Source organism: Ptiloglossa arizonensis, chromosome 2 (genome assembly GCF_051014685.1).
Source record: "Ptiloglossa arizonensis isolate GNS036 chromosome 2, iyPtiAriz1_principal, whole genome shotgun sequence".
Taxonomy (NCBI): domain Eukaryota; kingdom Metazoa; phylum Arthropoda; class Insecta; order Hymenoptera; family Colletidae; genus Ptiloglossa; species Ptiloglossa arizonensis.
Window position 1 is genome coordinate 24,340,229 of NC_135049.1, and position 13,713 is coordinate 24,353,941.

Below are 13,713 nucleotides of genomic sequence, written 5' to 3' on the forward strand. Positions count from 1 at the left end.
CGGAGAACGGTACTTTCTTTCGAAATTGCGTACAATCGGTGTAAAAACACGGTTATTTACGCGCAACAGCGCCCGTTCCTGTTTAATCGTAATTAAACCGTACACGACGAATACGCTCGAGGATCGTGCGTGGATAACGATCGCGTTTCTGAAGGTAACGCGTCATTTTAATCGGCAGCGAGGCGCAACGGAAGCTAGTGTTACCGTCACGAAAATGAACAACAACAACGAGGAAATTCCACGCGAAATTGCAAGACGACGCCCAGCGTGCGCGCACGATGGAGGCGGGGGCGCAAAACGAATTAGCAGAAAGCGGCCGCGATGCCGCATTTGCATATTCCGGTACGGTTCTCCTGTCGCCCCGCGAACCAGAAGAAGACGTAGACTTCCGCCTCCGTAGCTTGCCGGCTTATCTTACCTAGCCGAGGATGAAAGAACTCCTCGAACGGCCGCGACGCGACACCGAGAATCAAGAAATTCCACCGGCGGGGAAAAGAGCGAAATATCGGTAGGAAAAATCTTATTCGAGCGACCCTCCTTTGGATTTCATTTCTCCGCGTAAAGTATATCCCCCGGAATAATTTTCTCCAAAGGTGAATAAAAACCTCCCTCGATACCGGAGGGGTGGGACGAAGGGTTTTCAAAGTGGCGAAGATTGAATGCGAAAAAAATTTCAATCCCCTTCCGACAGAACGCATTCGTCGCGGGTTAATCGAATCTCCGCCGCGAGAACTTCGATTTTCCAATTTCGAACGCCCCGGCGCCTTCGCTAAATTTTATTTTCATCTTATTCTACGGGAAGGACTCGGATTCTCGACGACAACACGATGAAAGGGTTTCCTTTTCGCACGCTTCCTGTGCGGTGTCGCGGGAAGATCGTAGAATCGTCGAGTCGTCGCAACGCGAACGACACTTCGAGCGTACGGTGCGATTCTTTTTTTTTTTCATTCGGAAATCATTTTTTTCACAGCTCTCATCCTCGATGGAGCGTGGATCGTCGTCGAAAACGATCGTCGAAACGTGGAAGCGAAAGACGCTTCGAATGCCAGGAAGAACGAGTTCGTGGACGACCTACTCGTTACGAGCACACTGCTCGGGACCGACGCGCAGCTTACAACGCGGAGGAGACACGTGCTGTCGTTTGTCGCTTCTTTCTCGTCGAAAAGCAAAACGAGACGAGAACCGATCAGAGGAAGAAAGAGAAGCAAAAACGGTAAGAGAGACGATACTTTCGTATAATCGAGGGGCAAAAAAAAAAAAAAAAGTATTTCGCGAACCACCGAAATTCTTGTGTCTCGGAGAGCCGCTCCTTCGGAATTTAACACTCGAAGAAGCTGCTTCGGATATTTCCGAGGGATTTTTCTCAGACGCGGTACGTTTTTCGTGAACAGAAATTGAACGAGCGAATTTCATTTTCTCGCCGGGAGAATATTGTGGACGTCGCGAAATTTCTCATTTGGCGGTCTAAGACGTAGCTACGGGGAAAGGATTTTAAGGAAACGTCCCATCTTGTTTAGTGCGGGGTGACTCGGTCGTCGGTTCGCTTCGAATTAAACGATCTATTCGCATACATGGAATAAATTTCTGTATCGCTCGGGCGAACGAATATACAACGTTGTATACACCGGAGAAAATCGGTTGATAGTCGACTGTAAAGAAGAGTAAAAACTGTACGAGAGAAACGGGAGATGATCTCGGGAGATACGTGAAAACGGGACAACGTCGGGAAGACACCTCGTAATTAAAATTAATTGCACCTCCCGGCTGGGCGAAATTTAAATATTTGACATTAATTACACGAGATTCCTTCCCTATCTTTTTCCCGTATTGTAATTTTTCCGTAAGAAATTATCTTTGCCCAGACGCGAGAAACTTCGACCGCCGAGACAGAATTTATTTATTACACCGTGAACAGGAAGACGTTCCAATGACTTACGGACCTTTCTGGAAATTTTACGTCTCGTGATACGTGGACGTTGCGTTCTTCGATTCGTTCGTTTATTCGTTCGCCAAAATTCATTATCGTTATCGTATTCGAATCGCGCCGAGCTCCGTTCTTTTAACTCTATTCGTTGAGAGAACTTCGCGCGTACGTTTTGCGACTCTCCGCGAGAAACGAATGAAAAATCGCGTCGATGTTATCCATTTGTCCGAATAGGTTCTCAAGATGCATTACCTTTCGTGCGCGTTCGCGAGATCGAAAGCTTTCGAATTTGAAATACAGCTCGATCGAGCTTACTTCCCCCGTGTGCCACGATCTGTGTTTCTCTCCATCGCGAACCTTTGGAAACTCGTTCTTTCGCGATGCACTCGAAGAAAGCCCATTCGAACGTCCCTGAGAATGCATAGTCTCGCATGCCCGCGAACGCCTCGTAGGATTTCTATGGAAACGCGCTAACTACACGTGAAATCGTAAGGAACCAGGAGCCAGCTTATTTGCATGGTCTCTGCGCGTTGCACCGCGAAAACACGGTACCGTATCTTATACATAATGCTCGCTCGCGTACGTGGGCCAGGAAGACGAAGTAGAGGGCGGAGAAAAGGTAGTCTCAAAATTCAACGACCGACGTCTGCGTTATCCGGCTTCACCTTCCCTACGGTTTTTCCCTCACGGAGAAAATCGCCGAATCGACCGAGGACACACCTGATGGCCGAAGCTTTGCACGGAAAACGGAAACGACGACGACGACGACGACTTGGGTAGTTGAAACGGGGGAAACGGGACGCTGTTAATTTCTAGTATTATATTTTTCCTTCCTTCGTAGTGGATTTTAACCTTAACGCGGTTTTCCAGCCGATTTTACACTCGAGGTATTCGGATGAAATTGTACCTCGAGGGTGTAATCGATGTACACGTTTAGATAAAAATTACCTGGAGGGTGTAATCGATGTACATGTTTAGGTAAAAATTTCTCGGGGATGTAAATAATCGATGTAAGTATTTAGGTAAAAGAATCTCACGGGGGTGTAATCGTTGTGAATGTTTGGATAAAAAATATCTCGAGGGTGTAATCGATGCATACGTTTAGATAAAAATTACCTGAAGGGTGTAATCGATGTACATGTTTGGATAAAAAATTTCTCGGGGATGTAAATAATCGATGTAAGTATTTAGGTAAAAGAATCTCACGTGGGTGTAATCGTTGTGAATGTTTAGATAAAATATCTCTCGAGGGTGTAATCGGTGTAAATATTTTGGGTAAAAGATCTCTGAAGTGTGTAATCGGTTTATATATTTAGGTAAAAAATATCTCGAGGGTGTAATCGGTGTAAATATTTTGGGTAAAAAATCTCTGAAGAGTGTAATCGGTGTAAATATTTACGTAAAAGCTATCTCGAGGGTGTAATCGGTGTAAACATTTAAGTAAAAAATATCTCCAGCTCACAAAACTCGTGTTTTCAACTTTGTAACATTATATATAATAACAGTTACCTATTTTTCTCGCGATGTAAAATATCAAATGGGAGTATATTCGTTCGAGTCCTTCGATAAGTTTACAACAGTTTTAGATTCACTTCCAAGTGTCCTGATGCAACACAACGAAAGAACTATGAAAACATCCAGTCCATTGTAATAATTTTTATCGCAAAAAGAGAAAAGAAAAAAAGACTCGGGGAACGCACCAGTGTTAAAGGAATGGATCGTACGTAATACCTCGCATACGCTATAAACTCCTCCGTAGAGCCCTAACATCCAGCCCCGACTCTTCCTCCTGTCCATAAGTATCAGGACATTCTGTATTTTTCATAGAAAAGAGGTGAAAAATTTCGAGAAAAATACGATTCTCCCTCTGGATTCATTTTTCCTTACAAATACGTTGAAATTTTACATTTTTTATAGAAAACATCGAGCCACGTTTATTAACGCGTTTTCCATCTAAAAAAAAAATGAATTAGTCTCGTTGTGTCCTCCTCGAAGTCTCTCAATTCCTATCCGAACTATTTTCTATTTAAGTAATTCTCATTTACGGATTGAATTCGAACAGCCTGTGTATCGAGGACGCTTCGAAACGTTCAATAAAAACACGAAACCTCGTTCGCTTCGAAATGAAAGATCCGTTGTAAGTAAAACGTTAATTCCACCAACGATTAATAAAACTGTTACGTTCGTTTCATGATGGAATTTTCAGTTACAACGAGCCCCGGTCCGCCATTAGTCGTAGCGGCAATTAGTTACACGTTCCGCGATCATCGAGAACGAACGAGATAACGAAGTCTCGCCGAACTGAACCAGTATTACGCGCCCGGAATCCGCTAGTAGCGCGAAGTGTCTCTCGAGGACGGAAGGACGAGATCGAAATCGTTGGAAAAATTTTGGACGACCCCAAGAAACACCCGCGATGAATAACGTTCAGCCGTGTCTGGAAAGCACAATGTTTCACACGCGGATCGTGAAAATCCCCCAACTATAACCACATTTTACTAATTCTTTTCCTTTCTTTTTTTTTTCTAAACCTATCTCTCTCTCTCTGACTCGTTCTTGTTCGTCGAGTCTACGAAGCAGCTGTATTTTTCAGCAATAAACAACGGAAACTTTTATCCCAGCGTGATATACAACGAGCGAAGCTGAATCCGCGTCCTGCCTTGTTCCGGAATACTTTATGAAAATATCTCTCTCTCTCTCTCACACACACACACACACACACTTTCCGTCTCTTTTTCACTCTACAGCACGCACGGTCCCACGACCGAGAGAATATCCGGGTAACGGTTGTTTAAACAATTCAGAACCCTTTCGTTTACCGAACCGTATCGCGAAACGAAGGATCTTTCGAGTCGAAACTCGACGAATTAATTCTCAGGAATAAAGGGGTGGGTCTGCGTGAAGGGGGACAGGGCGAGGTAAACAATTTTTCCCGGAGACTTCGAAACGCTCGCGAGAAATTAAATTATTCTTCGTTCCTTCGGGGTTCTATTTGTTAAGAGTCAACACGAGCGGAGGAGAAGAACACGAACCAGAGAAAAGTAACCGACAAGCGTGCGGGAGGCTCGTCCAAAGAACGGTGTACGACCCTGAGTGTTTGCAATTTTTGTTTTAGTTTTTTAGCGATAGGAGAAGGAGTAGGGTCTCTCTCTCTCTCTCTCTCTCTCTCTCTCTCTCTCGAGGGTTTTCAAAATTAACCCACGAAGATCTGTTCTTTCGAAGCGATCGATCCTCGAGACGATCGGTGGAAAATTTGCTCAGAATAATCAGTGAACGTTGATCATTGATGTAATTGTTCAAAGACGTGGAAAGGAGATCGTTACTCGAGATGTTTCGAGTATACGTAAATTTTCATTACGAGAAAATTTAGAACGGGACGATTGTTTTCGAATACCTTTCGCGACATCTCGAAATTACTCTTTCGTCTTTGTCACGAACGATCGCGTCGCGTTCGCCAATGTCGGTGTATTTGAAATTCATGAATCTATCGGCAATGGTACGCGTCGGTTTAAAATTCCAATCATATTCAAAATAAATAATCAAATATGCATTTTATTGGTCCGTATCGTCCGGGGTGAGCGTTGTATACGCGTACCGTGTTTATATTACATTCACGTCGGTTTAATTGGAAATGGTGTCTGACGCTCGGTCAGTGTGTTTCTCCCCCTCTCCTGCGATATTAATCGCGATAACAAATTTCGACAAGTCGACGAGGAACTTCCCGGAAAAATTGTCGCGTTAAATTTTCTACAGGATGCCCCGGCATCGATGATACAACCGAGGAGAGGGAAGATTCTAAGTGAAATGTAAAGTAATGTAGAAAATAAAGAGTAGGTGGAAAATAAAGAATAAGTGAAAAATAAAATAATGTCGAAAATGAAGTATAAATGAAAAATAAAGAGTAAGTGAAAAATAAAGTAATGTCGAAAATAAAGAGTAAATGAAAAATAAGGAATAAGTGAAAAATAAAGTAATGTCGAAAATAAAGGATAGATGAAAAGTCGAAAATAAAGGATAAGTGAAAAGTCGAAAATAAAGGATAAGTAAAAAATCGAAAATAAAGAATAAGTGAAAAATCGAAAATAAAAAAAAAAATTCTTTCGAGACTCTGTTCTTGAGAAATTCGACTCTGAACGATACGAGTACTTGCCTAACTACTTAGTTAAGTTGAACAGATCTCGATACAGACATTTATTTATAATGTACCTCGGATGAACAAATTTTATTCTTTATTTCAAACTTATTTCTTCGCGTAGAATCATCCCTTCCTAGATTGTACCATGGACACTAATCCACCCCGTGTTTGTACAATTCAGATTTCGGAGAATTATCGAAACAATATGGAGCAAGTAATAGGTTGTTCAGTAGGTTTTCTCGAACGACTATACTATACTTATTTTATCTACTATACTATATTTTATCGAACGGTGAAACTTATTGAGCAATCTAGTACTATACTATATTTTATCGAACGACCTAGTAATTGAAATCGCCGAGCGATTGACATCCTTTGCGCCGTGCCGATAGCTCGTCGCTCCCGAATCGATCCGGATCGTTGAATTTTTTATTTCTTCCGTATCACTCGTTCGAAATTTTCTCTCTGGCTGGAGAGAAATTTCTTCTTTTTTTCGAAAAACTGTCCGTTCTGAATGTTTTCGTATCGTTTGATCGTGTCTTTCGTCTCGCCGAGGGAAACGAAAAAATTCGTCGAAAAATCAGCGAAGCGAGGATCTCATCCCCTCGAAAGGGGATCTCTCGTCGTTCCCCGACAAACAGCCGCGTAGACACACGTTCCCCGTTCCCTCCCCCCGTTCCTCGCGATCGAACAATCGCAACCCCTGGAGCCGTGAACGCGAAAAAGCGCGACGCTCGACGTAGTCGCGTACCCGTGGCGAGGGTGGCGGCTCGTTAAGCTGGAAATTATCGGATAATTAATATGCAACTCGTCGACTGCGCCCCACCCTTTCGTTCCCTTACGTGAACCTTCCCGTTCACCCCGGTGAACTAAGTCAATACATAACGCAATTACCTGACAAGTGGATGGAGGATGCCTCCGTCGGTGCATCAACGTAGGCGTTAACGCACCCCCGTGAAACCACGTGCACGTGCAGCTGCACATACACCGCGGTTCGTGATTATTCCAACGACTCCGTGTCTCGGTTCGAGCAACAATTATAACGGGTGACGAAAAAACTAGGTACCCCTATCACCGCTCGAGAACGATAATCGACCGCGTGAGAAGTAACACGAAAAGTGAACTTGTGGGTAGTTGAACGTTGATAACGTATTATCGTTGTACATTGGAAATTTGAAAGTCGATTTTTAAATTTAAGTACAGTTTAGAAATTCGAACAAAGCGAACTCGAAAGTATTGAAAATAATTGTAAGAATAAAGTAGGTACCCCTATCGCTCGAGAACGATAATCGACCGCGTGAGAAGTAACACGAAAAGTGAACTTGTGGGTAGTTGAACGTTGATAACGTATTATCGTTGTACATTGGAAATTTGAAAGTCGATTTTTAAATTTAAGTACAGTTTAGAAATACGAACAAAGCAAACTCGAAAATATTGAAAATAATTGTAAGAATAAACTAGGTACCCCCATCGCTCGAGAACGATAATCGACCGCGTGAGAAGTAACACGAAAAGTGAACTTGTGGGTAGTTGAACGTTGATAACGTATTATCGTTGTACATTGGAAATTTGAAAGTCTATTTTTAAATTTAAGTACAGTTTAGAAATACGAACAAAGCGAACTCGAAAGTATTGAAAATAATTGTAAGAATAAACTAGGTACCCCTATCGCTCGAGAACGATAATCGACCCCGTGAGAAGTAAAACGAAAAGTGAACTTGTGGGTAGTTGAACGTTGATAACGCATCATCGTTGTACATTGAAAATTTGAAAGTCGATTTTTAAATTTAAGTACAGTTCAGAAAATCGGAGGAAGCGAACTCGAAAGTATTGAAAATAATTGTAAGAAGAAACTAAGTACCCCTACCGCTCGAAGTCATCGAAATTTTCATTCTTATTCTTATCGAACGTTTTTTGTTATACGTTATACACGTCTGTATACACAGATACAGTGTACACGCAGGGGTGACTCGTTCCTTTGGTAAAAAGGTATTAACAACCTCGGAAAGAATAAAGAGAAAGTCGTTTCTTTTTACGTCGTTCCTCCTTGGGAACTATCCGGATTGTACCGTAAATATTTTTCGTACTGTTAAAAACAGAGGAGACATTTAGATGGCCTCCTTCTGCCGATACACCCTGTGCATTGTCTTGCAAGAATAATTTCCACAATAGAGAATTACGGGCGGGGCTGGCTGGCTGCTATTTCGAGCCAACCTCCGAGTTATTGTACCCGCGGAAACAAATGCGAACAATTATGATAAAAGGAGCGGGACAATAATCGAGTGAAAAGAAAATTCACGAAGAAAATGGTGGCAATGTATACGCAACGAACGCGTTAAATGTACGCGTGTAATATAATAACGACCGCATAAAGGACTCCTCGTACATAATTAAAAATCAGGGGGAGGGTACTGAAAAACGCATTCATCCGTCGTCGAGCGGCTCGACGAGTCGCTTGATTTAAGAAATAATTATACGACCGCATCGAAGCTGGAAAATCCACCGTGGCTCGAGTAATTACTGTGTACCTGTGCACACGCACCTGTGTGCCTCGTTCGAGGACCCTGCTTTCCCGTAGGGGTGGTAAACAAGAGATCCCGTCGATGAATTCGTGCAATCCAGTCGAGGATTTAACGAAGAATCGTTGCGAGTCTGGTCGTCGACTGGTTCTCTTTTTTTTTTTTTTTTTTTTCTTTTTCTTTCTTTCATTTTTTTTAAGCACGCAATTAGAGTAATCGAGAGGATTCATTGTTTTCATTTCGCGGAACGTCGAGTTCCCCGACGGGGGTGGGTTCGATCTCGATGGAATCGAACAGAAGTCGGGGTGTCTTTCATCCCGTCGACGAAATTATTGAGACTGCTGTTCGTTCGGTGCATTTCTGCTGAAAATTGGAAATAACGGTTCGACATTTTAGCCAAGAGTCGAGGCGAGTTCTCTGTGTGTATCGTGTATCGTGAAAATTGTTTCGCTCTCACCGGTGGTACTCGGATCGTCGAAGTAATACGATCCAGTGACTCGTTTGTTAATCTATCGATACGTACGGTACACACCAGTCGATACAGAGTGAAATAATTGCGTGGACGGTTTCCGGTATCGAGCGGGTTAAAATTATCTCTGAACGTGCGGCAAGTGTTTCTCGATCTAACGGTATAATACGGGGATATTCGTTGATCTATTGTCCATACTATACGAAAGTATTTGTTAACGTATGGATACGGTATGGGTGCATTTGTCGATTTATACGATACCTTTTATACTCGGTACACGGTGACGTAATTGCCTGGACGGGTTCCGATATTGAATAGATTAAAATTATATCCCACGATGCGCGAAAAGTATCGCAGTGACGGACCCAACGACAACGAGGGGGAAAAAATCGACCCGACAACGCGTCTCGTCGAGTATTTAATTCCTATTAAAGAAAATATCAACGATGGCCACCTGTCGCTCGTACACAACCGTCGATTTGTTTCATCGTATACTCTACGATGCATTAAACGACCGATTGATGGCAAATTGGTATAATGCGCTCGACGACACGACGGCTTTCAATCGCGTCAGAAGGTATTGCATAAATGATACAATATCATAAGTGGACTGCACGTGCAACAATCGAGTGGATTCGGACGATTAGTTCTCCGCATACGGATCCATTTACCAAAGGGACTACGGAATGGAAGGGAATATAACCTACTACGAATTTGGTATCTACATTAGCGAGAGAAATTGGTCCATTAATTTCGAAGTACCGTTAATTACATTTGCCCCGTGGTATTACTCGAAAGAGGGATAACGAGATAACTTTGTAGCAATTGCGCAAAAAAGAGGAGCGTGAAATAATTCCCCTACAAGAAATATCGTGAAACTTATCGTACCGACGCCCAACGATCACTCGTTTCGATGCATGTTCGATACCTCGACGCAGTGCTTAAAAATTTATACGTATTTCCATTAATTAGTATGTCGTTGGACGAGTAAAAAACGCAAAATAATTTTCCTCCTAGAAATGTTTCGATACCTGTTCGATATCTCGACGCAATGCTTAAAAATTGATACGTATCCCCATTAATTAATATGTCGTTGGACGAGTAAAAAACGTAAAATAATATTCCTCCTAGAAATGTTTCGATACCTGTTCGATACCTCGACGCAATGCTTAAAAATTAATACGTATTTCCATTAATTATTATGACATTGGACGAGTAAAAAACACAAAATAATTTTCCTCTTAAAAATCTCAACAATCTGCTTATACCAACGCCCAATGATCATTCGTTTGGATACCTGTTCGATACCTCGACGCAATGCTAAAAATTAATACGTATTTCCATTAATTATTATGTCATTGGACGAGTAAAAAACACAAAATAATTTTCCTTTTAGAAATCTCAACAATCTACTCATACCCAATGGTCACTCGATACATGTTCGATACCTCGACGCAATGCTAAAAATTAATACGTATTTCCATTAATTATTATGACATTGGACGAATAAAAAACACAAAATAATTTTCCTCCTAGAAATCTCAACAATCTACTCATACCCAATGGTCACTCGATACCCGTTCGATGCATCGACGCAATGCTTAAAAATTGATTCGTCGTTAATCGTCACGTCGATCGGTATCGCTATTCATTTAATCGACAAAGGACACGCAAAGAAAGGTGCTCGATTCCGCTTAATACCGATCGCTCGGAAATCGGTGGTTTATTGGAGGGCAGAGGTCATCGAGATTTCTCGATAAAAAAAAAACCGATTCGTCCCGCCCCCGTAAAACAAATAAATTGATGGACACCCGTTGGATGCACGCCGATATGCCGATACGGTTGACTTTAGCGGGCCGTGTAAGCGATATTGCTCGGCTGATAGATGCCCGACCGTGCCAGGGATATCGCGTACAATGTACCGGGTGATAGATGCCGCGTATTTAACCGAGAGAATACGGAAACGTGCGCTACCCGCGACTAAGATACCTTTTTATAGGCGATCATTGATTCCACGGATACGGTATCGAAAGCCCGTATAAAACGGATTTACGAGTCCCGCGAATATAATGCCCGGTGAATCCCAGGGAGAGGTTAAATCGCGCGTTCCTGTTCGCTGGAGAACCTAACGTGACATTGGACAACCTGAATGGTAATTCCTCGATACGCGAATGTTGCGTTTTGTACAATGGTCCAGGGACACGAAAAGATATCGTGTAAGTATCGAAGGTTAAGCTCGTCGATGCAACGAATACACGACGATGATAATCGTCTCCGTGATAAACACTTCGCGACAATAATCATCGTACGTTACGGAAGATTAAACATTCCGTAAAATGACAATTTAACCTGGTCTCTGTAATAACCCACTCGCGAATAAAAACGGTAGAAATCACGGAATATTAAATTCAAACTTGTCGATGTAACGAATAATGTATTCAATATTGAGGTTGTTCGGAAAGTGATTTCGTTTCTTTTTTAAATCAAACATAATTTTTTTAGAGTGTACAAACATTTTATCAAATTATACATTCCCCGTTTTGGAGAACGAAATCACTTTCCGAACAATTCGATATTAAATAGTATCTGTAATACGAAACGATGAAAGTGATAAGTTTCGAAGACGGTACGAATACCTGGGTAAATCTAGGTAAGAGGATCGCAGCGTTTCGAGTCTACCTTCTCCGACGTGTGGATTTCTGAAAAATGAAACGGAGCTCGATGGAACGGGGAATCACGTGATATAAATTTTGCGTTCGTTGTTTCCTTGAACGTCGAGCGATTCATGGACCGATCGTATTATCGAATTCGGAGTAAACTCCCGCGTTGTCGTCGGAGCGACGCTCTTTACACAGGAGGATTAGCGAAACGAGACAACCGGCGGGAACACGTTCGATCGGGACAGGATCTGTATAAGCTCGCGGCGCGGCCATGCGTAAACGTCATCCCGAGTGTAGGCTGAAGAGCGTGTTTAACTCCGTTCAGCCGTGTAACCACATTGACTCCGGTGCACGTGCGATGCATTATGAATCTAAGGAGCCGATATCGCGGCGAATGCCACGGATCACGCGGAGGAGGGAGAGACGACGTTTCGAGCTCGCGCGACAAGTTTACGAATCCCGCGGGCCTGTGCACGTGTTACCCTGCTCGCAATTATTACAACGACCAATGTGTACGAGCCCACACGATCGCGTTCACGGGTACCTGTTAACGCTCGGGGTGCACCGCTTGGGTCCAGAGTGACCCGCAGTGGGTACAGACTTATACCATTGCTGTGCACGCGATAAACGAAGGGGTTGTAAATTTGGATGTTGCCAGATTGTTCGATAAGTTTTGTCTTTTTTTTTTATTGTAAACAAGAAACTACTGTGACGTTTCGATTTTGAATAATTGTAAATATACGAACTGGTCGATAGATCTTCGTGAAACTTCACACGTGTTCGTCAAACCAGTAGTATCGTCTTTAGGTAAATAAAGCGAATACAGCTCCGTTTCTTAACGAACGACGAAACTTATCCAGCAAAGTATTACAAAGGAATAATATTTTTTGTTCCAGATTTAAAATACGTGAAGACTCACTGCAGCGCAGTGTACGCGATAAACAAAGGGTTAGTAAATTTTGAAAATATAAAGGAATAATATTTTTTTGTTTCAGATTTAAAATACGTAAAGGTGCTATGTACGCGATAAACAAAGGGTTAGTGAATTTGGAAATTTACAAAGGAATAACATTTTTTTCTTCTCGATTTAAAATACGTAAAGACTCACCGGTGCTGGGTACGCGATAAACAAAGGGTTAGTGAATTTGGAAATTTACAAAGGAATAATATTTTTTCTTCTCGATTTAAACTGCGTAAAGACTCACCGGGTACGGGATAAACGAAAGGTTAGCAAATCTGGAAGTTGCGAATAACGTTCTTTTTTAATTGAAAATACATAAAGACGAACGTTCCAGGTCGGATAGCGCGAACGGAAAAGTAGAAGCGAATTAAGGTGCCTCGATATCGTTTATCCGGTGAATGAACTTATCGAGCGTTAAAAATTCCGCGTCGCGATACAATTCGCGTAGGGACGCTATAACTCCGCTCCCCGTCGTACAACGAATGATAATAAAAGGATGATGCAATAACATAGGATACTTACCCTCGACCCGCTTCCGTCGGGAGCAACGAGATAAAATCGAACGCCCGTAAATAATTCGAGGACGTCGACCCTCTCGTTTCCTATTCGACGTCAGATTCGTAGCTCGACGTGGAAACGTTGCTGGGGTCTTTAACGTCGAGGGAAATCACGTGTGAGAATCACCGTTGCAAAATAAAATCTGCTACCCCGTTCCGATAATACGAAATTCCCCACGAAAGGACAAAAATTGTTGACCGACTCGATCCATCGTTCGACGTTGTTTCATTCTATCCGTGTAAACTCCACGCTCGTTACGTGTCTTCGTACGAAGCTAAAAACGTTTCGTTCGGTTGGCGGGCGAACGGGAACGCGAGATCGTGAATTTTGCCGCAGCCTGTATAGCGGGGTGTGGAATTAACGAAAAATCGATGTCGCGGCAAATGTCCCGAACAATGGTCGACTCGTGCCACCGAGTCGGGGCACCGATTCTTCCAGGATGTTCGCAACTCGAAACGTACGGGACCGTCGGACGTCGTCTCGGTGT

At 42.7% G+C, this 13,713-nt stretch overlaps 1 long non-coding RNA gene across 1 annotated transcript; it reads left to right on the forward strand.

The window, feature by feature from the left end:
• The first annotated feature begins 446 nt into the window (after positions 1-446).
• LOC143143664 (uncharacterized) lies at positions 447-12,734 on the forward strand. The gene is made up of 3 exons (XR_012991212.1): positions 447-508; positions 971-1,213; positions 12,604-12,734. It is a non-coding gene; the product is annotated as an uncharacterized LOC143143664 (long non-coding RNA).
• The last annotated feature ends 979 nt before the right edge of the window (positions 12,735-13,713 follow it).